At 45.9% G+C, this 20,502-nt stretch overlaps 1 protein-coding gene across 4 annotated transcripts in view; it reads left to right on the top strand.

Annotated features, from left to right (window-relative positions):
• The window catches only part of LOC147635493 (tRNA-splicing endonuclease subunit Sen2-1-like), a 52,981-nt gene that overhangs the window by 13,753 nt on the left and 18,726 nt on the right, over window positions 1–20,502 (top strand). The gene's annotated exons all lie outside the window — the stretch shown is intronic.

Raw genomic sequence — 20,502 nt, 5'->3', positions numbered from 1 at the left:
CCAATGTTGTGCATTTGTTATTTTTAACCTGTAAACGGTATGAGTCTGGTAAACCAGCTACAAAGAACCCCAAAAGAGTAGTGGGATCCATCTTTGTAGCTTTCATCTGCAAGTCCCGAGACTTCTGGAGGTAGACCTCATAAGTGAGGTGCTACGAGGTCATGGTCAAAGCTGAAAACCGGGCAACAACATCATAATCATCCTCTTTCTTGAGGAATTCTTTCTTGAAGACGTCTTCGAATTGTGCCCAAGTCATTGGCTTAGGGTTGAGTTCCTTCCACCAAAGCACAGCTTTGCCGGATAGGAAACCTGCTGCTAACTGGATCTTCTTTCCATCACATATGGATGAAACTGAAAGTGAACTTGCCACTTATGTAGTCATGTGTCCACGATCTCCTTGGTGCGCTGCTTCTGCTCGCCCCCGAACGGTTCCAGAGTAATATTGGGGCCTAAAGCAGAGGCCAAGGTATCCATACCTGATAAAGTAGAGAGGGTAGTGGTCAATAGAGTGATGGAGTTCTGCAAAGCTTGCATCTGGGCTGCGATTTGTGCCTGACGTTCCGTTGAAGAAGCTTCGAGAGCTACTTTGAACTCTTGGAAATTTGATTTTGACACAAAATCGTCAAAAAGATCGGCCTCGGTACCTTCCGTAGCCGGCAAGCCTTCGCGTTCCACAAGGGGCTCCAACTCCGATTCTTGGGTCGACATTGTGAAGAGGGTAGGTGGAGAGAAAATTCGATCTTTGCACAATGAAAGTGCAAGTAAACTTGAGAGCTTGAGAGCTTGGAAACTTGAGAGATGTGTGGCAAGAAGCCCACTTAAGGGGTTTATAAAGGTTTCCACAAAAACTAAAAGCCCCCAAAAGCTATCTTTGGCTTTTGCTTTTGTGTTTTTATATATATATATATATATATATATATATATATATATGGATATATATATTCTATATTCTTAAAAAAAATAAAACACCTTGAAACCTTGGAGGAGGGGTTTTTTTAAACTTTTTAAAAAAAATTTAAACTAAAAAAAAAAAAACGAAAGCCCAAAAAAAGACGTGTGCTTTCCTTATTTTTTCTCCCCCCCTCTTTCCTCCTGGATTAGAGCTACCGGCGTGCTGCGTTGTTGACATCAATATTGCCGGCACCAGCTTTCTTGCCGGCGCCTGCTCGCCTGCCGTCGGCTGCTCGCCTGCCGTCGGCTGCTGTCGTCTGCCAGTACCTTCGTGCCAACCTGCGCCTGCGCCAGCCCATGTAGGCGTGGCCACAAGCGGCGTGGGCCTGGGCGCCTGCCCGCCTGGCCTAGGCGCCTACGTGGCCTGGCCTGGGCAGTGCCTGGGCTGGCTACGCAGGCCCGGTCGCCTGGCTACGCAGGCCCATGCGCCCGCTTGCCAGCCTCCGATAGCCAACCGTCAACACCCGCCAGCGTCTCCTCTCACAGGCTTGCTCTCCTCCTCTTGCTCTCGTTCACGTTCAACCAAAAGCAACGAAGATGCTTTTTTTTAATTTCTCTCTCTACGTTCATGCGACTGCACCAACGAAACTCTCCTCTTCTTTGCAAAGCCACGACCCTACTTAGACTACCACCTCCCATCAACATGGGTTTCTTTGATGAAGAAAAACACATACTGAAACTGAAAACAACAGTATGCACAGGAAAACAGCAAGCTTTTCTAACACATACCTTTCTTCGACCTCATCTTCTCTACCTATTGACTTGCTCGTTCACGAGGTATGCTCAGATACCACTATCAAATCCCACGGATCTCCTCGTGATCGTTCTTGGTACGAGACTCGAATCTTGTAAACAATCGAACAAACAAACAAGGGGGTGCAGGCCTGACTCACCTCCCAACCATGACAGCCGTGGGCAAGCCCACAGTCTTGGCTATCCCCACCGAGCCACGAGCTGAGCTAACTAGGTTGACGTACCGACCAATCTCCTCCTCGCGACGTCCCATTCCGCCACGAAGCTGCCCTCGCGGGCCTCGAGATTGCTGCCGGCCTCGGCTGCGTAAAGCAGGTGCACTTTTGCACTAGATCCAGGCTCCAAGACCATAGAGCTCTCACAAACTTGCGAGACTGACTCTCTATATCCCAATAACTAACCTTGGCCACCCTTTTATAGGTTCTTGGCCGGTCATCGGGCGTCCACACTTGGGCGCCCGCCCGTACATACTTGGGTGCCCGCCCGTTAGTTTATCCCTAACTGAGCTCGTCAATCAGCCTGCCTAGTTCCAAGCTTCCCCAAGCCTCGAAACTAGTCTTGCGTGCGTGTAGCACACGGTAGATACACACTGTGCACATGACACTTGTGGGTTGACTACCATGAGTATATAACATGCACGATCCAAAAAGATGAATTTGGACATGTTCCTGGATTCATCTACGTATATAATTCAGCCGTATTAGTGGACATGCAGATTTCACATTGTGAATTTTTCGTCGAAGTTGCGGCCAGTTGATATTGTGCTTATTCTTTCTATCTTTAGCGGTGCATTTGCCCTATCAACTACTTATTTGCTGTACTAATTCTTTCTATTTTTTCTACTTCCCTTAGTGCTAGGCTTGATTATGGTTGAGTCTGCCTTGCATCTCCGGATGTTTGACAGAAACTCATGGCTTTTCTCCAAGTCTCCTGGGAAAGAGCTTCCTTAATGGAAGTGGGGTCTTTGTCCCGAATGATACGAGGCATCAAAGCATAGTTCACCTGTAACAGCTCCTCTGATTGACTTCTATCACGAACTTTGTGCAATCTTCGAGGTCCATCCTCTGTGGTCCACTCGGAGGGATATTGCGTAACACCTGTCTCCCGAATGGTGTCCAACAACCACTTTGGTACTTGAACAGAACGCGGAGCCTTCTGCTGGTGCTAGGGCTCATCTCCAGCTGCGGGCATAGCGTCTACAACTGACTGAGGCTGTCTAGCTGGAACGATAGCATGAGAATCATCGTCATACTCATCTGGTTCTCCAAGAAGTGGTGGCTCATCAATAGGGGAAGCTGGAAGATGCTCATCAAAGACAACATCCCTGTTGACAAGCACCTCGTTCCGCTCTGGGTCATATAACCTATAGCCTTTGGAAAGAGAGTTATATCCCACAAATATAAGGTTCTGGGACTTCGAGTCAAGCTTCCTCCTATGCTTCTTTGGAATGTGAACATAGGCATCACTCTCAAACACTCGGAAATGGGAGAAATCTGGTTTCCTGCCAAAATAAGCCTCGTATGGAGTCATCTTTGGTATTGAAGTCGTCGGAGATCGGTTGAGGGTATGGATAGCCGTAGCCACACTGTCTCCCCAAAGTGGACGAGGAAGATCACGATGCTTCAGCATCATCCTCGCCATCTCCATCGCAGTCCGGTTCTTACGCTCAACTACTCCATTCTCTGACAGCGAACTTGTATTGGCCAGCTCCTGCTTGATGCCATGCTTCGCACAAAACCGCACAAAAGCATTAGAAGAGATCTCCCCTCCTTTGTCAGCCCGAAGGGTCTTCATCTGCAATCCAGACTCCTTCTCCACCATAACATGCAACTCCTTGAGCCGAGCAAAGGCTTGGTCCTTCTGGGAAACAAAATAAACCCATGTAAACCTGCTGCAATCATCCACAAGCAACATAAAATACAAAGAATCTCGTAAAGATGGAGTCTGCATAGGTCCACATAAGTCAGTGTGTGCCAACTCCAAAGGTTTCGAAGCTTGCCTAGTAGCTTGCTTCAAAAAAGATTCCCTGTGCTGCGTAGCACGAATGCAAGAACTACAGTGTCCTTGCCTGCTGCCGACATCTGGTAAGCCATCCACCATCTGGTCCCGAAAAGCCCGCCGTAGCACATCCACATTCAAGTGGTCAAAACGGAAATGCCACAAATCACCGAGCTGAGTACTTGTTAGAGAAGAGAGTGCTGAGAGTTTCTAAATCCCATTCTCCACTCCGCCTTCCCAAACAACTTGGCCTGTTGCTTTGTCCCGGAGAGCAAAATAATGCTCATCAAACTGCACCCATATGCCAGCCTTGGAAACCTCATGCATTGACAAAAGATAAATACCAAGAGCTGGGACAAAAAACCCGGGAGAAATGCTTCCTTGCTTTGCCATCGGGAATAATCTCACCTGTCCTCACTGTGAATCGGGATAGTAGAGTTGTCACCAATGAAGATGCGACCTGGCTGCCGTCGAAGATCTTGTAATAACTCTCGGGAAGGAGTCGGGTGCCTGAAAGCACCACTATCGAGAATCCACTCCCGAGTATCTTTGGTGGTGAGACCAACTACCTCCGTGCTCGAAGATGATGAAGCGTCTTTGTCCATAATCTCCAAGTGCAGAAGAATCAACACTCTTCTCGGTACTCTGCTGGGGACACTTCCTCCAATAGTGATCCTTTTGGCCACAATGGTTACAGGTCCGCTTGGCCTTAAAAGCATCATGCTCTGAGTCGAGATTCTTCTCAAAAGACTTCTCCGATGAAGACTTCCCTTTGCCCTTGTTGTTGTTGCGGCCTTTCGACCGCTGGCTAGTCAAGGCCTCAGAAACTCCGCCCTGTGGAGGGTTCGTAAACTGCTCTTCCTGGTCCAAAACCATAGGCACAAGCTCCTCCCACGTGATGGTGCTGAGCTTCCCACTGATGATCAAAGAGGAATAGAAAGCTGAATACTGAGAGGTCAAGAAGATGAAAGAACGCACATGGGCATTGACACGATGCCATAATTGTGCTTGAGCCTCCCGTTCTTTCCTAGTAGAAGATAAAAGCTCCCCGTCCCTCCAACTGTGGCCGTGGTGCGTGGAACACCAACCACAATGAAATGAGCCAAGTCAGAAGACTCCAAGACAGACTCCATCGTACCTTCCAGATGCCATAGTTGGTTCCGTTCAACTGTTGCTCTTCCTGGTCCAAAACCATAGGCACAAGCTCCTCCCACGTGATGGTGCTGAGCCTCCCACTGATGATCAAAGAGGAATAGAAAGCTGAATACTGAGAGGTCAAGAAGACGAAAGAACGCACATGGGCATTGATACGATGCCTTAACTGTGCCTGAGCCTCCCGTTCTTTCCTAGTAGAAGGTAAAAGCTCCCCGTCCTCCAACTTTGGCCGTGGTGCGTGGAACACCAACCACAATGAAATCAGCCAAGTCATAAGACTCCAAGACAGACTCCATCATACCTTCCAGATGCCATAGTTGGTTCCGTTCAACTGTTGATCCACCGGGAATGTGGGGAGAGTGGGGATCTTCACATGCTTCTCAGCCATCTCAAGCAAATCTGCCATCTCAAGAGTTCACAGGGTCTCCTGAAGGGAGGCGGGGTGGGAAAAAAAATGAAGAAGAGGCTGCAAACACTATGCAAGGTGGCTGTCCAACGGTGATGGCCGCCTTCTACCCATTCTCCAAGTCCCAAACAGCCCAAGAATTCTCCAATCAGCACCAAAAAACAGCAAACCCTCAAGCTCTCACTGTCTCCAAGCTTCAAGCCACCTGAGGCTTTGATACCATGTCGGAATGCACAGTGGAAAATGAGACAACTGCTGTGAGAAAGGAAACGCAGCAGTATAGAGAGAGAGAGATAAGCTGTATAAACTCTGCTATATACAACAAGATCCGGTACAATGACAAGTGGGGGGGCAAGGGTGGTATTTATACCACCCTATGGTGCTAGTTGTGTCACAAATCCCTATATTCTAGGGACATGCGGATGCGTGTCAGGCCTAGAAACATGCGGATGCATGTATGTATTATTCTTGGGCGTGTGTATGGATCATATGAGTGGATGCATATGAGTCCAAGGACATGGCAGGACATTTGTGGACTTTCAGGCGGTGCTCGTGTGGATTCCGGCCATGCACACATGGTGTGTTATGATGGCAGGCGGAATATTTTCAAGTACAAGAATGATGATAGGTGGTTCTCCAAGTTTACATGTGCACAATGCATAAATGATGCATGCCATAACTTTATTTTAATTGGTGTGACATTGTCTTGCTGCCTGGACAATGCTTGTTATTTTGGCTTGTGAAGTCCGAGGGACCGGGGTCGCCCGGGCACCTTGTGGACACGTGTGTGCACTCCTGTTTGGGCCTAAAACTGTGGGCTTATGGGTTTTGCAGGTGGTAAGTGCGTCCACACTCAATTTACAGCTTATTTCATTTACTACTAAAGTTTATTGGTTTGCAGGTACACACTCGTTAATAAGTGGCGGACAACTTATAATGCGTTCGCATTTGGTTGGACCAAAATTAATGAAGTCCGGACAGCTTATGGCCATTTCCCATTTGGTTGGACCTAAACTTATACAAACAGGACAAATGGAGCACTATGGGCTGGACACCTACCTGGACACCTTATGGGGACACTTGTCAGCCATTATGTGTACCCACCAAGCCCCTTAGGTGGCACTGGAGAAAGGCGCCTCCTTCAAGAGGCCTTTTGGGCTGTTTTATTCATAACTCAACACATTGGAGAGCTGGTTGAAGCTTTGGGAGTTGCTACAGGGCTGGTTGCTTGCTTGCCGGACTCACACAAGCTTGGATAATGATCCCCCCACTCTTCTAAAGGGCTGGTTGGTAAATTTCAGACCTGTAATTTCTGGTTATTGCGAGTTTTGGGCTGGTTACAGGTGTCCAAAGTCAACTTGGATAGTACAGGACAGCTCTAGGGACCTCCACAGGGCTGTAGGACCCTTTACAGGTGGATTTCTCGCGACAGAAAGTTACTGTTTTGGACTGGTTATTGCACAAAACAGGCCGGACAGCAATGGAATATGTGAGCATGGATGTGTCTCAAGGATTCCTGGTATAACAGGTGCTTAGGGCAAGCATTGGAGACACTTGCTCGCGGAGAACACAGGTTTCTGGATCAGTTTCTCGCGTGGAAACATGACCTAAAGATCCATTTACATCCTGTGCAGGGCGGAGTACCTGTGAGGATTGTGATACTCTTGTGCAGGGTGGATGTACCTGTGAAGAGGCTTATGCAGGGCGGATGTACCTGTGTGTAGGGCGGATGTACCTACAGATTCTCTTGTTTGAGATGTATTCATACATGATTGATTTGGTAGAATCAGGTGCAGGCTGGTGGTGAATCCCCAGGCACCCATAATCTTGTACTTTGCACTCTTTTGGTAATATAACCTAAAGGGGGGGGGGGGGGGGGGGTCAGCCTATCATCGGCCCCTTTATGTGGTGTACTGTCATTTTCAGCTTTGTGGTTGTAATACTCAAGTGTTAAGTGCTCAGAATCTTGTTCACATTTATACGATTCCAATACACGCGTCCGCCTCCCGTTACATTGGTATCAGAGCTCAGTTTTTCCCCTCATTGGAAAACGATCTGAGGCTTGGAATCATAAGTGGTGACTTGATTTGAGTGTCATGGACAGCCACATTTCTGACAGTGTGGAGAACACACAGGATCGTGAATTTCATGGTACAAGGGATGCAAGAGATGCTGCAGGCAATGATGTCTATGGAGATGCAGGTACTCATGACACTATGCATTCTGATTTGGAATCTTTGAGGCGTCAAGTGCGACGCTATAGGGCTGAAACCGAAGAGCTTAGGTCATTGAAAAATGACTCGGATGTACAAAGGGTGTTGGCTGCGAAGGCAAAGGCTTCGGTCCATGAAGTCACTTTTGAAGCAATTGCAAAGGAAATGGATGTTGAGAAACCCCGAGAGCTTGCACTTGCATACCTAATGGTTAAGGGTGATGTATACACTGAAGCTGATGGTAGTTTGGCTTTCAAGAAGCCACCCCTCATGGCTGCCCGTGGTGATGCACAGGATGCACAACAAGCAGAAAGAGCACAGCAAGTGCCAAATGCTGAAAGGACAAGAGTCCCAGGTGCTAGGCTTGATGCAGGTCAAGAGAAGAGTAAGGATGAGGGATCCTCTACTCATTCCCGCTATACTCCAAGAAGACATATCCGTTCTCGTGTTGAGCTTTCCACTCATTTGGAGAGTGTGACTCAAGAGAGAACGAAGAGGGATCGTGAATCTTCATCGCGGCATCATCATCATGCAGATGAACAGGATGTACATAGGGATGCATATAGAAGGAAGAAGCCTCGAGAGTTCAAGTCCGGTGACAAGGATGTAAAGTTTGAAAACTTTCAGGGACGGATGGACTCTACCAAAGCACTTGCTTTCATCAGACAGTTTGAGATAGCTTTTTGCAATGAAGACTTTTCGGAAAAGTCTATGCTCAGGCATGTGGGAATGCATCTCAAGGATACGGCAAGTGATTGGTGGCTTGCAAAAATACTTGATGGAAGTGCTGCCTCAACTTGGTCTTCTTTCAAAATTCAGTTTTATGATCAATTCTTACCACCAAAATTTGCAAAGGATGTACGCAAGGAGTGGGATTGGCTGTCCCAAGATGAGGGAGAGTCCGTTGCTTCATACATAGCAAAGTTTTGGAAAGTCCTTCTCAAGGTTACTCCCTTCATGAAGATTGGAGAGGACGAGAAGAAGAGAAAGTTTGAATCGGGGCTCCATCACATCATCCAACAAAGCTTGGGAGTGTACCCAAATAAGACCATACAAGAGCTTATACACTCAGCCATGATTGTGGAGAACTTGCACATAAAAGCACCCACAAATAAGCCATTTGCAGGTCAAAACAAGAGCAAATTCAGGGCTGGTTATGACCAGAAAAAGGGCGGACAGCCACCTAAGAATGCTCCCAAAGATGGCCAAGATGCAAAGGATGACTCCGAAAAGAAGCCGGGGGGTAAACGCCACAATTTTGGGCTCTCAAAACAGCAATTGGAAGAGTACAGGAAGGCTGGAAAATGCTTTAAGTGTGGCAGTAAAGATCATATATATCCTAAATGCCCACAGAATCCTAAAAATGCTGAGCCTAATGTACAAAAGCCTCTTGTGAATGTTGTACCCGATGTGCAGGGTAATACAGGGCATGAGCCCAAAAGTAGAGTCATATGCAAGGCTTGGGGCAAATTGAAGGATCAGCCCGCTTTGTTACTTTTTGATGATGCTTCCACAGATAACTTTATATCCGTACAGATGGCTGCCGCCATAGGTCTCAATGTGGAAGACATGGGAATGCAAATGAATGCAGATGCCGCCTTTGAGGGCAAACAGGTTGATGTAGCTCCGGTCATTGGTAAGCTCGGTGTACAAATACAGGACTACCTCGACTATGAGAGCTTTTTAGTGGCTCCTCTTATAGGTTGTGATGTTTTGTTGGGGATGCCCTGGCATCACCGTTTAGAGCCTGTTAAGGCTTACAAAGAGAAGAAAATCAGCTTTGTACATAGAGGCCGTGAGCACTCTATAGATGCTGGTACTACTGGAAGTACCATACCTCTTGTAAGCCATGTACAAATTAATAAGGCAATAAAGAAATCAGCTTGTTAAGAATGGCCAGAGCTGAAATCAGTCCATGAAGTGAGGAGCTTCCTTGGTTTATGTGCTTACTACAGGAGGTTCGTCAAGCATTTTGCTTTCATTGCCGCTCCGTTACATGACTTAACGAAGAAGAAAGCAATCTTTAAATGGACACAAGAAGAGAGAGATGCCTTTCAAAAGTTGAAGAGTGCAATCATCTCGGGACCGGTACTCATTATTCCGGATTTGCACAAACCTTTTGTGGTGGAATGTGATGCAAGTGGGGACTGCATAGGGGCTGTTTTGAACCAAGAAGGACATGCCATTGCCTATGAGAGCAGACGCTTGCAACATGCAGAACTTCACTTACAGGTTTATGAGAAGGAGTTGTTGGCTGTAATTCATGCCCTTACTATTTGGAAACACTATCTTTTAGGGGCTGATTTTATGGTCAAAACTGATCATCAAAGTTTGAGATACTTTTTGACTCAAAGTAAGCTCTCAGAGAAGCATATGAGATGGGCAAATTTCCTCTCAATGTTTCATTTTTAGATTTTACATACTCCAGGGAAAAAGAATGTGGTGGCGGATGCCTTATCTAGACGACCACAAGTTCATGCTATTACAGTTGCATACCATCAGGACTTATCGGATATGCGTAATACTTATCATTTGGATGAGGATTTTGCACATGTATGGGCTGATTTGCATGAGGGTATTACTGTCCCATCTTATGTCATAAGAGATGGATATCTCATTGTTGGGGTAAAGGCGTTGTGCCCACCCTTATAGTGTGTACAAGCCCATAAGTTATAGTACATAGTACACTTAGTACTTTTAATGTACTAAGTGCACTATGTGTACTAGTGCAATATACATGTGTGATAGGGGAGTCACACACTCATGCCTTATGAGTTGACTTATCCCCACAACTCTCTCTCTCTCTCTCTCCCTTGTTCTTCTCTGTGTATGTCTCCCACATGACCTAACCCTAATTCTTGTTTCTCCAACACAACTGGGGCTTTTGATGTAATTGTGCAATTAAGCACTCATACATGCTGTATGATGTGAAAAATCGCACATTTGGGCAAAATTGCAGCAAATTGCAGTGCAAATCAAGGGGCTTTTGTGCCGATTTGGTTGATTTGCATGCAGGCGATCGCATTTGATACTGTGGATAATGTGCTGATGCCTTACAAGCACTCAATGTGCCTGTGAATCAAGGGGCTTTCATGTATTTGATGTATATGTGGCCAGGGGGAAGCATCGTGAACACTCTGGATGCCTTCATGTGCGTCAATGTACCATGTATGATCAGAAATTGATCTTAAATCAAGGGGCTTTTCAAGTTTATATGCTTGTTGAGCTTGGCAAAGCAACAGGCAAGACATTTATGCCTTGAATCCTAAAAAATCAGCTTGCAGTCAAGGGGCTTTTGCCCAATTTCTATTCGGGACTGTTGTATGCAGTGTACGGGACTGTAAAAGTCTGATTTTCACTCATTTGGACAGCCAGGAGAGCATTTATTGCTACTGTACCTGCTGGTACAAATTTGGCACAGCTTTGTGCAAGTTTTGGCATGGCTGTACACTGTTTTGAGTGACCAATGGGTTCAATTTCAGTTGCTGTACTTGCCGGTACAGGTTTGGTACATCATTGGTGAGCACTTGGTACTGCTGTACAGTACTTTGGAAGGGCAACAGAGCACATTTAAGGTGCTGTCCCAAATCTGCAGCAACCAGATTTTCGTGATTTCATCACATAAAGTGGGAGAAACGTTGCATTTGTGCTTCCGCAGTGGGAGATAAAGCTTGGGAGAACAACTGTGAGCACTTTGTGTGCTTTTGGTGCAGTGTTTGCACATTTTGCAGGGAGTCAGGCATTGACAGGTTGCATATTGCTATGGCAACCACAGGTGAGAGCTCTTCATTGCTTCACATCAAGAAGCTTGAAGGCTCGCATAATTATGATATTTGGCAAACCCAGTGCTACAATGTGTTGCTCCAGAAAAAGCAGCACAAGCCTATCAAAAGAAAGGGGTGTAATGCCCGCTTCTCTTACTGCTGAAGAGTGGGAAGATATGGATGAGCTGGCAAGATCTACTATCATGTTGTCTGTGTCAGACTCATTACTTTTCAGCATTCGTGAAGAGAAGACAGCATGGGGAATGTGGCAGAGATTGCAGGACTTGTATGCCCAACAAAGTGCCTCAAGCAAAGTGTATTGGTTGAAGAAACTCATAGGTCTTCAGATGAAGGAAGGGGCGTCTATGATAGCCCATCTAAATGAGTTTAATGGTATTGTCAGCCAGGTCATTAATCAAAAGTTGGCAATGGACAATGAGTTCAAAGCCACTTTTTTGTTATGCACTTTGCCAGAGAGTTGGGACACATTCAGGACAGCCACTAGCAATTCGCATGCTATGCTGTCATATGCAGATGTTGAGGGTGCTCTTCTTCAAGAAGAGATGAACAGGAAAAACAACTCTGTTGGAAAGTCCAATGCAATGAATGCACGTGGGAGATCCCAGCAAAGGGGGAAAAGCCAAGAAAGGGGAAGGAGCAAGTCTTGCTCCAAAAAGGATTTGGAATGCCATTATTGTGGCAAGAAGAGACACATTAAAAAGCAATGCTACAAATGGAAAAATGATCAAAAGGAAAAGGGAAAAGGCAAAGACAAAGAGAAGGATGAAGCCAAAGATGTAAAGCCAAAGGGCAAAAGTGGAGTCAAGATTGAAGAAATCAATGTGTCACATGCAGGTGGCAGTGAGGATGAGGTCCTCTTTACGTCTTCACTTGATGCCCATTCACTTCTTACAGGTGGTCATGGTATGCACTCATGGATCATTGATTCAGGTGCCTCCTTTCATGTCACAGGTTGCAGAGACTTGTTTGTCAGGTATACTGCTGGCAATGAAGGAGTGGTTTATTTGGGTGATAACCATGCATGCAAGATTCTTGGCAAAGGTGATGTGAGGCTTGTATTTTCAGATGGCTCACAGCTTATGCTCCATGATGTCAGGCATGTGCCTGAGATCAAGAAGAATTTGCTTTCTACTGGACAGCTTGATGATGCTGATTATGTTACCACATTTGGTAGTGGAAAGTGGAAGATTAGTAAGGGCTCACTGGTTGTTGCCAGAGGCTCTAAGGTGGACACTCTTTACTTTATGCATGCAGGTGTTTGTCACCATGCTAATGTAAATGCAACCGAGCTGACGGAAATCTCTATGTGGCATAGCCGGTTGGGACACATGAGTGTCAAAGGAATGGAGCAATTGTCTCGTTTGGGTTACTTGCCTTCTCTAAAGTTTTCAAGTTTTCAGTTTTGTGAGCATTGTATATATGGTAGGCAACTACAGTGCCCCCACAAGAAAGCTCTTGGACAGAAAGATGCTCAGTTAGAGCTTGTGCATACAGATGTATGTGAGATGCCTCAGCTTTCTTTGGGAGGGGCAAAATATTTTGTGTCTTTTATTGATGATGCCACACGCAAGGTGTGGGTCTATCCTCTTCGTTTGAAGAGTGATACATTCTCAGTGTTTCAGAAGTTTGTTGCTCATGTTGAGAATCAAACTGGCAAAACACTGAAAGCTTTGCGTTCCGACAATGGTGGAGAGTATATGTCCAAACAGTTTCAGGACTTTTGTGATGCTAAAGGCATCAAGAGGGAGCTCTCTACTCCTTATGATCCTCCACAAAACGGGACAGCAGAGAGGATGAATAGGACCATTCAAGAGAAGGTCCGTTCTATGTTGTCACATGCTGCATTACCTCATGGTTTTTGGGCTGAAGCTGTTATGACAGCCGTTCACCTTATAAACAGGTCACCTAACACGAGGCTTGGTGGGAAAGTGCCAGAGGAAGTATGGACAGGGAAGCCTCCGTCATACAAGCACGTGAGAGTGTTTGGTTGCGTTGCGTACGTGCACATACGCAGGGAAATGCGCACCAAACTTGATCCTAAGTCTCACAAATGCATATTCCTAGGATATGGTGACAGAGGTGAAATGGGGTATAGACTTTGGGATCCCGTGAATAGAAAGATCATACGCAGCAATGATGTCATTTTTGATGAAACATGCATGTATAAGGAGCCTGCAAGGCAACAGGAGCCTGGCAGAGTCATCTTTGATGATGATGGACATCATGGACAACAACAAAGGGCTGTAAATCAGCCATTACAGCAAGAAAACCAGCCCTTAAATGGTACTGAAAATGGTCCAAATGGACAGCCAGACATGGCAGAAGATATCCCTATGGATATACCACAGTTGGAGGAGATACCGGGCATGATATTTCAGCCTTATGGCATGGAATAGGAGCCACCAATGGGTGATATGCAGGCTGGACAGCAACCTGCAAATGATGGTCATTGGGTACGGAGGTCCACAAGACCCTCCAGAGCCCCTGACAGGTTTGTTCCAGGGGTTGACTACTTGATGCTCACTGACTGTGGGGAGCCCTCATGTTATAAGGAGGCTTTACAGAGGGCAGACAAAGCTCTATGGGAGCGTGCCATGAAGTCAGAGATGGATTCTCTGCACAAAAATGGAACATGGAAGTTGGTGTCTTTGCCTGCAGGCAAGAAAGTTTTGCCATGCAAGTGGGTTTACAGGCTCAAAGTTGCACCAGATGCAAAGCCAAGATACAAAGCCAGGTTAGTGGCTAAGGGCTTCAAGCAGGAATATGGTGTGGACTTTGAGGAGATCTTCTCTCCAGTGGTCAAAATGACCACACTTAGAGCTGTGTTAGCTTTGGTCGCGCATGATGATCTGGACTTGATTCAGATGGATGTGAAGACTGCTTTTCTTCACGGTGATCTCCATGAGGAGATATATATGCAGCAGCCAGAGGGTTATGCAGTGAGTGGAAAGGAGAAGCTTGTATGCAAGCTGAAAAAGAGTCTTTATGGACTCAAACAGGCACCAAGAGAATGGTATCATAAATTTGATACATTCATGAAATCTCAGAAATTCAGGAGAAGTGACATAGATCACTGCTTGTACACCAAGAAAGCTTTGGATGGCAGTCTATTGATCCTCATCTTGTATGTTGATGATATGTTGATTGCCGGGAAATCTTGTAAAGAGATGGATGCCTTGAAGCAGAGGCTGCATCAAACCTTTGATATGAAGGATTTGGGTGATGCTAATCACATCTTGGGTATGCGGATACTTCGGGACAGAAATCAGCATGTGTTGTATTTGTCTCAGAAGGAATACATTGGCAAAGTCTTGCAGAGGTTCAATATGGACGGGGGGAAGAAGACTAGTACTCCTTTGCCTCCATATGTGAAACTCAGTGCTATGGACAGCCCACAGTCAGATAGAGACAGGGCTGATATGGCCAAGATTCCGTATGCTTCGGCTTGTGGCAGTCTCATGTATGCCATGGTTGCTACTAGGCTGGACATTGCATTTGCAGTGGGAGTGGTTTCTAGATACATGGCCAACCCTGGCAAGAAGCATTGGGAAGCAGTGAAAGGTGTCATGAGATACCTGAAGGGCACACAGGATATGTGCATATGTTTTGGCAAACAGGATGCATTAGTGCATGGTTACACGGATTCGGATTATGCCGGTCATCCAGATAACCGGAAGTCTACTACCGGTTATGTGTTTACATTCACAGGAGGTGCTGTGTCATGGATATCCAGGATGCAGAAGTGCACAGCCTTATCTACTACAGAGGCCGAGCATATTGCAGCCACAGAGGCTTGCAAGGAGGCATTATGGCTATCTCGGTTAGTGGTTGATTTGCGTTATACAGGGGATATTCCATTGTTGCATTGTGACAGTCAGAGTGCCATCCAGTTGGCAAAGAACCCTGTCTTTCATGCAAAGACGAAGCATGTGGATGTGAAGTATCACTTCATCAGAGAGGTGATAGAGAACAAGCAAATTCAGCTTGTTTAGATTCACACGGATGACAACCCGGCTGATCTGTTGACAAAGAGTTTGCCTCCGGAGCGGTTTGCTCATTGCAGACACTTGATGGGCATTGGATGAGGCCATTTTCAGCCTTGATTTGGCCTTGTATATTATCATGTACATGCTGATTTTTCTTTTCCTTTACTTAAGGGCACTTTGCCTTTAAGTGGGAGGTTGTTGGGGTAAAGGCGTTATGCCCACCCTTATAGTGTGTACAAGCCCATAAGTTATAGTACATAGTACACTTAGTACTTTTAATGTACTAAGTGCACTATGTGTACTAGTGCAATATACATGTGTGATAGGGGAGTCACACACTCATGCCTTATGAGTTGACTTATCCCCACAACTCTCTCTCTCTCTCTCCCTTGTTCTTCTCTGTGTATGTCTCCCACATGACCTAACCCTAATTCTTGTTTCTCCAACACACTCATGATGCAAAATCGTATGTGTGTGGTAAAGAACCTTCGCCATAAGGTTATGGATGAGTGTCATGCTCCTCCATATGCAGGTCATAGAGGCATTTTGGCCAGAGCACAAGCTTTGGAGAGGTATTTCTTTTGGCCACATATTCGCAAGGATATTGAAGCATATGTACGTGAATGTATGGTGTGTCAAAAGGTCAAGTTTGACAGACATAAAACACCTGGATTACTTCAGCCTTTGCCTATATCAAATGAACCATGGGAAAGCATTGCTATGGATTTCATTATGGATTTGCCAAGGACGCCACAGGGAAATGATGCTATTTGGACCATCATTGACAGGTTTAGCAAGCAGGCACATTTCATTCCCGTGCGCAAGACAATAAAGCCAGATCATATGGCTAGGATGTTTTTGGCACAGATATTCAAACACCATGGCATGCCTAAATCTATTGTGGGGGATAGAGATCCTAGAACCACAAGCTTATTTTGGCGCGCATTGTTTGACAATATGGGTACAAAGCTGAACTTCTCATCAGCTTACCATCCACAGACAGATGGGCAAAGTGAAATAGCAAATTCAGCTGTCCTCGACTTGCTGAAATCTTATGTATCCGACCGCAAATCGGATTGGGAGAAGTATTTGCCACATGTGGAGTTTGCCTACAACAATACGGTACATACTTCTACGGGCAAGGCGCCCTTTGAGATTATCTATGGCAAGGTGGTACTACCACCCATCCTTCGTACAAAGGATGAGATTTTTGCAGCAGATGAGTATGTCAGAGACTTGGATACTGCATTTGCACAGGTACGGACAGCCATAGAGAGGTCTCAAACCAAGAATAAAAAGGCAGCTGATAAGCATAGAAGGGATGTACAATTCAAACAAGGTGATTGGGTCTTGCTGAAATTTGAAAAGGCACGCCTTCGGAAGAGGCCAAGAAAAGAGGGAAAGTACCCTAAACTTTCCAACAGGTACTATGGACCTTTTCAGATCTTGGAGAAGATGAATGATGTTGCATTTCGGCTTGTACTCCCAGATCATTGGAACATGCATAATGCTTTTCATGTGAGCCTATTGAGGCCTTATGTGGGACCGACACCGTTTGAGCCGGTTTTGGAAGACCCACCCGAGGTGGATGAGCTGGAAGAGATTCTTCAACCTGAACAGATTGTTTTTCACAAGGAACGAAAGCTTGCGGGAGGCAAACTTGTTCGTAGGTACCTTGTGAAGTTCAAGAATTATTCAGCTTTGGATGCGAAATGGATGGATGAGGCCTACTTCGAGGATTACCCAGATCTTTTGAAGGCCTATCTGGAGGCTTTTCAGTTGCGGTCAACTGATTAGAAGCCGGGGGGATGTCACAAATCCCTATATTCTAGGGACATGCGGATGCGTGTCAGGCCTAGAAACATGCGGATGCATGTATGTATTATACCTGGGCATGTGTATGGATCATATGAGTGGATGCATATGAGTCCAAGGACATGGCAGGACATTTGTGGACTTTCAGGCGGTGCTCGTGTGGATTCCGGCCATGCACACATGGTGTGTTATGATGGCAGGCGGAATATTTTCAAGTACAAGAATGATGATAGGTGGTTCTCCAAGTTTACATGTGCACAATGCATAAATGATGCATGCCATAACTTTATTTTACTTTGTGTGACATTGTCTTGCTGCCTGGACAATGCTTGTTATTTTGGCTTGTGAAGTCCGAGGGACCGGGGTCGCCCGGGCACCTTGTGGACACGTGTGTGCACTCCTGTTTGGGCCTAAAACTGTGGGCTTATGGGTTTTGCAGGTGGTAAGTGCGTCCACACTCAATTTACAGCTTATTTCATTTACTACTAAAGTTTATTGGTTTGCAGGTACACACTCGTTAATAAGTGGCCGGACAACTTCGCATTTGGTTGGACCAAAATTAATGAAGTCCGGACAGCTTATGGCCATTTCCCATTTGGTTGGACCTAAACTTATACAAACAGGACAAATGGAGCACTATGGGCTGGACACCTACCTGGACACCTTATGGGGACACTTGTCAGCCATTATGTGTACCCACCAAGCCCCTTAGGTGGCACTGGAGAAAGGCGCCTCCTTCAAGAGGCCTTTTGGGCTGTTTTATTCATAACTCAACACATTGGAGAGCTGGTTGAAGCTTTGGGAGTTGCTACAGGGCTGGTTGCTTGCTTCCCGGACTCACACAAGCTTGGATAATGATCCCCACACTCTTCTAAAGGGCTGGTTGGTAAATTTCAGACCTGTAATTTCTGGTTATTGCCAGTTTTGGGCTGGTTACAGGTGTCCAAAGTCAACTTGGACAGTACAGGACAGCTCTAGGGACCTCCACAGGGCTGTAGGACCCTTTACAGGTGGATTTCTCGTGACAGAAAGTTGCTGTTTTGGACTGGTTATTGCACAAAACAGGCCGGACAGCAATGGAATATGTGAGCATGGATGTGTCTCAAGGATTCCTGGTATAACAGGTGCTTAGGGCAAGCATTGGAGACACTTGCTCGCGGAGAACACAGGTTTCTGGATCAGTTTCTCGCGTGGAAACAGGACCTAAAGATCCATTTACATCCTGTGCAGGGCGGAGTACCTGTGAGGATTGTGATACTCTTGTGCAGGGTGGATGTACCTGTGAAGAGGCTTATGCAGGGCGGATGTACCTGTGTGTAGGGCGGATGTACCTACAGATTCTCTTGTTTGAGATGTATTCATACATGATGTATTTGGTAGAATCAGGTGCAGGCTGGTGGTGAATCCCCAGGCACCCATAATCTTGTACTTTGCACTCTTTTGGTAATATAACCTAAAGGGGGGGGGTCAGCCTATCATCGGCCCCTTTATGTGGTGTACTGTCATTTTCAGCTTTGTGGTTGTAATACTCAAGTGTTAAGTGCTCAGAATCTTGTTCACATTTATACGATTCCAATACACGCGTCCGCCTCCCGTTACAAGTTGGCCAGCCCAAAAACAGCAGATAGCCTTTGAAGAGGTCCACGACTGGATAAAACTAGTCGGCCAGCAAACACTCCGGTTGGCCAGGAGAAAACACAGTCGGCTAGTACAGAGACAGTTAGCCTACAACAACAATCCCCTACGACTTGCAAAAAATGGGAAAACAATGGAAAAAATGAGGAAAATGGAGAGAACTCCTAGGCGGGCACACCCACAATAGAGGCCCTCACTGAGTAATATGGTACAGACATGAGATGACTGCTAACATCCAATTCTACTCAAGGTATTCGCCACTTGTTCCAAGCTACCCTTTTGATACTTTATTTCCATATCAAAGTCTTGCATCAACTCAGCCTGCCGTGCCTTTCTCCCCCTCAATTCAGGTTTATCACAGATGTACTTAATCGACTCGTGGTCGGTTAGCACAACAAACTTGGTTCCATAAAGATAATGTCGCCAAGTTTTTAGAGCGTGGATAACCTCATATACAACTCTTTCTCTTGAGCGTGCTATCTGACCTGCATTCATTGAGCACACGTTGGCCATCTTGGAACATACCACTCCTATTGCAAAGTCACTAGCATCCATCTCGACTACAAGTGGTCTGCTAGGATCTTGTCAAGGCCAATATAGGTGCTTCCATCACCTTAATCATCAAGCTTCTCGTTCCAAGAAATCAGGCCATTGGACTTAACGTCCTCTTTCCCAAAGGAGGTATGTGAAAGTTACGGTTAACTGTGAATAATCTCTCATTGACTTCTTGAGAAAGACGATTGTTGGCTATTTCGGAGTGAGTGGTTGTCTCCATTGGTGTGAACAACCCCCTTAGGGTGTGAACATCCCTTATTAAGGTCTAGGTCAAAAGATGATGCTTGATGCCTTTAAAAGCATGTACTGGGGTGGTTCTTATAATCATATGAGTATAATCAACATATCTCTCGTGGTCTATTACATCTCTCTCAGGACATTCCAGCTTTGCCATACAGGGGTTGAGAAAGAGGCTTATTATTGTTGGCCTTTGGCCTCCGGGAAGTCCTGGTGTGAACAGTCTTACACACGGACACTTTTTACCTTGTAGTGGCAGGGGTTTTTTTCCTGTGTGAACACACTCTAGTGTGTTGGGCACTTTAGCTGTAACATGCGGAGAGTTTGATCGTAGTAAAAAAACCCTAGTTTAATTTATATGTACTTAAGAGATAGACAAGAATATAGTTCAATGCAATACAACTATATTAAATGAATGAAGATTACAACAAAGATCTGGAAAGATTTGTGGAGAAATCTCGTGCGGAATGCTGGTGGTGGTACTACTGTGTGAATGCTTCTGACTGGATGCTTCTAACTGAACTGACTGCTGAAGCTTCTCCTGTGAACAAGGGCTGAAGTCCACGATCGAGGAGTGCTTCACTGATGCCTGTGACTGCTTCTGCTGGTCTCTGATGGCTGAAGACCACTTTTCTTGAGCACTCATGAGATATGCTGAAATGAAGATGTGATTGCTGCTTAAATAGGTGCATCAGGGCTGGGTCGGTTGCTGAATTGCAGTTGGCCTGGTCCATAAAGCCACCGAGTTGCACACATGCTCATAAATGCTCTAGAGAGGCTACCGACTGGATCATCTGTTGCCGACTTGTTCTCCTGCTGTCGACTGGTCCAAGCTGTGCTGCCTAATATACCTGCTTGTTGCCTACTATGCTTGCTTAATGCTAATGAATGTCAAGAATGCCATGCCACTTGTACACCAACTAGGTGTGCATGTGACGTTCCCCTGTGCTAAACTGTTGCTACGTGGCACACTTGTCAACACTTTGACTCCTCTGCTGATCCTCCTCCACTGA

Source organism: Cibotium barometz, chromosome 9, assembly GCF_041138505.1.
Source record: "Cibotium barometz isolate CiBa-2024 chromosome 9, ASM4113850v1, whole genome shotgun sequence".
In the NCBI taxonomy this organism is placed as follows: domain Eukaryota; kingdom Viridiplantae; phylum Streptophyta; class Polypodiopsida; order Cyatheales; family Cibotiaceae; genus Cibotium; species Cibotium barometz.
The sequence above is the reverse complement of the archived record's forward strand: the minus strand, read 5'-3'. Positions and strand labels throughout refer to the sequence as shown.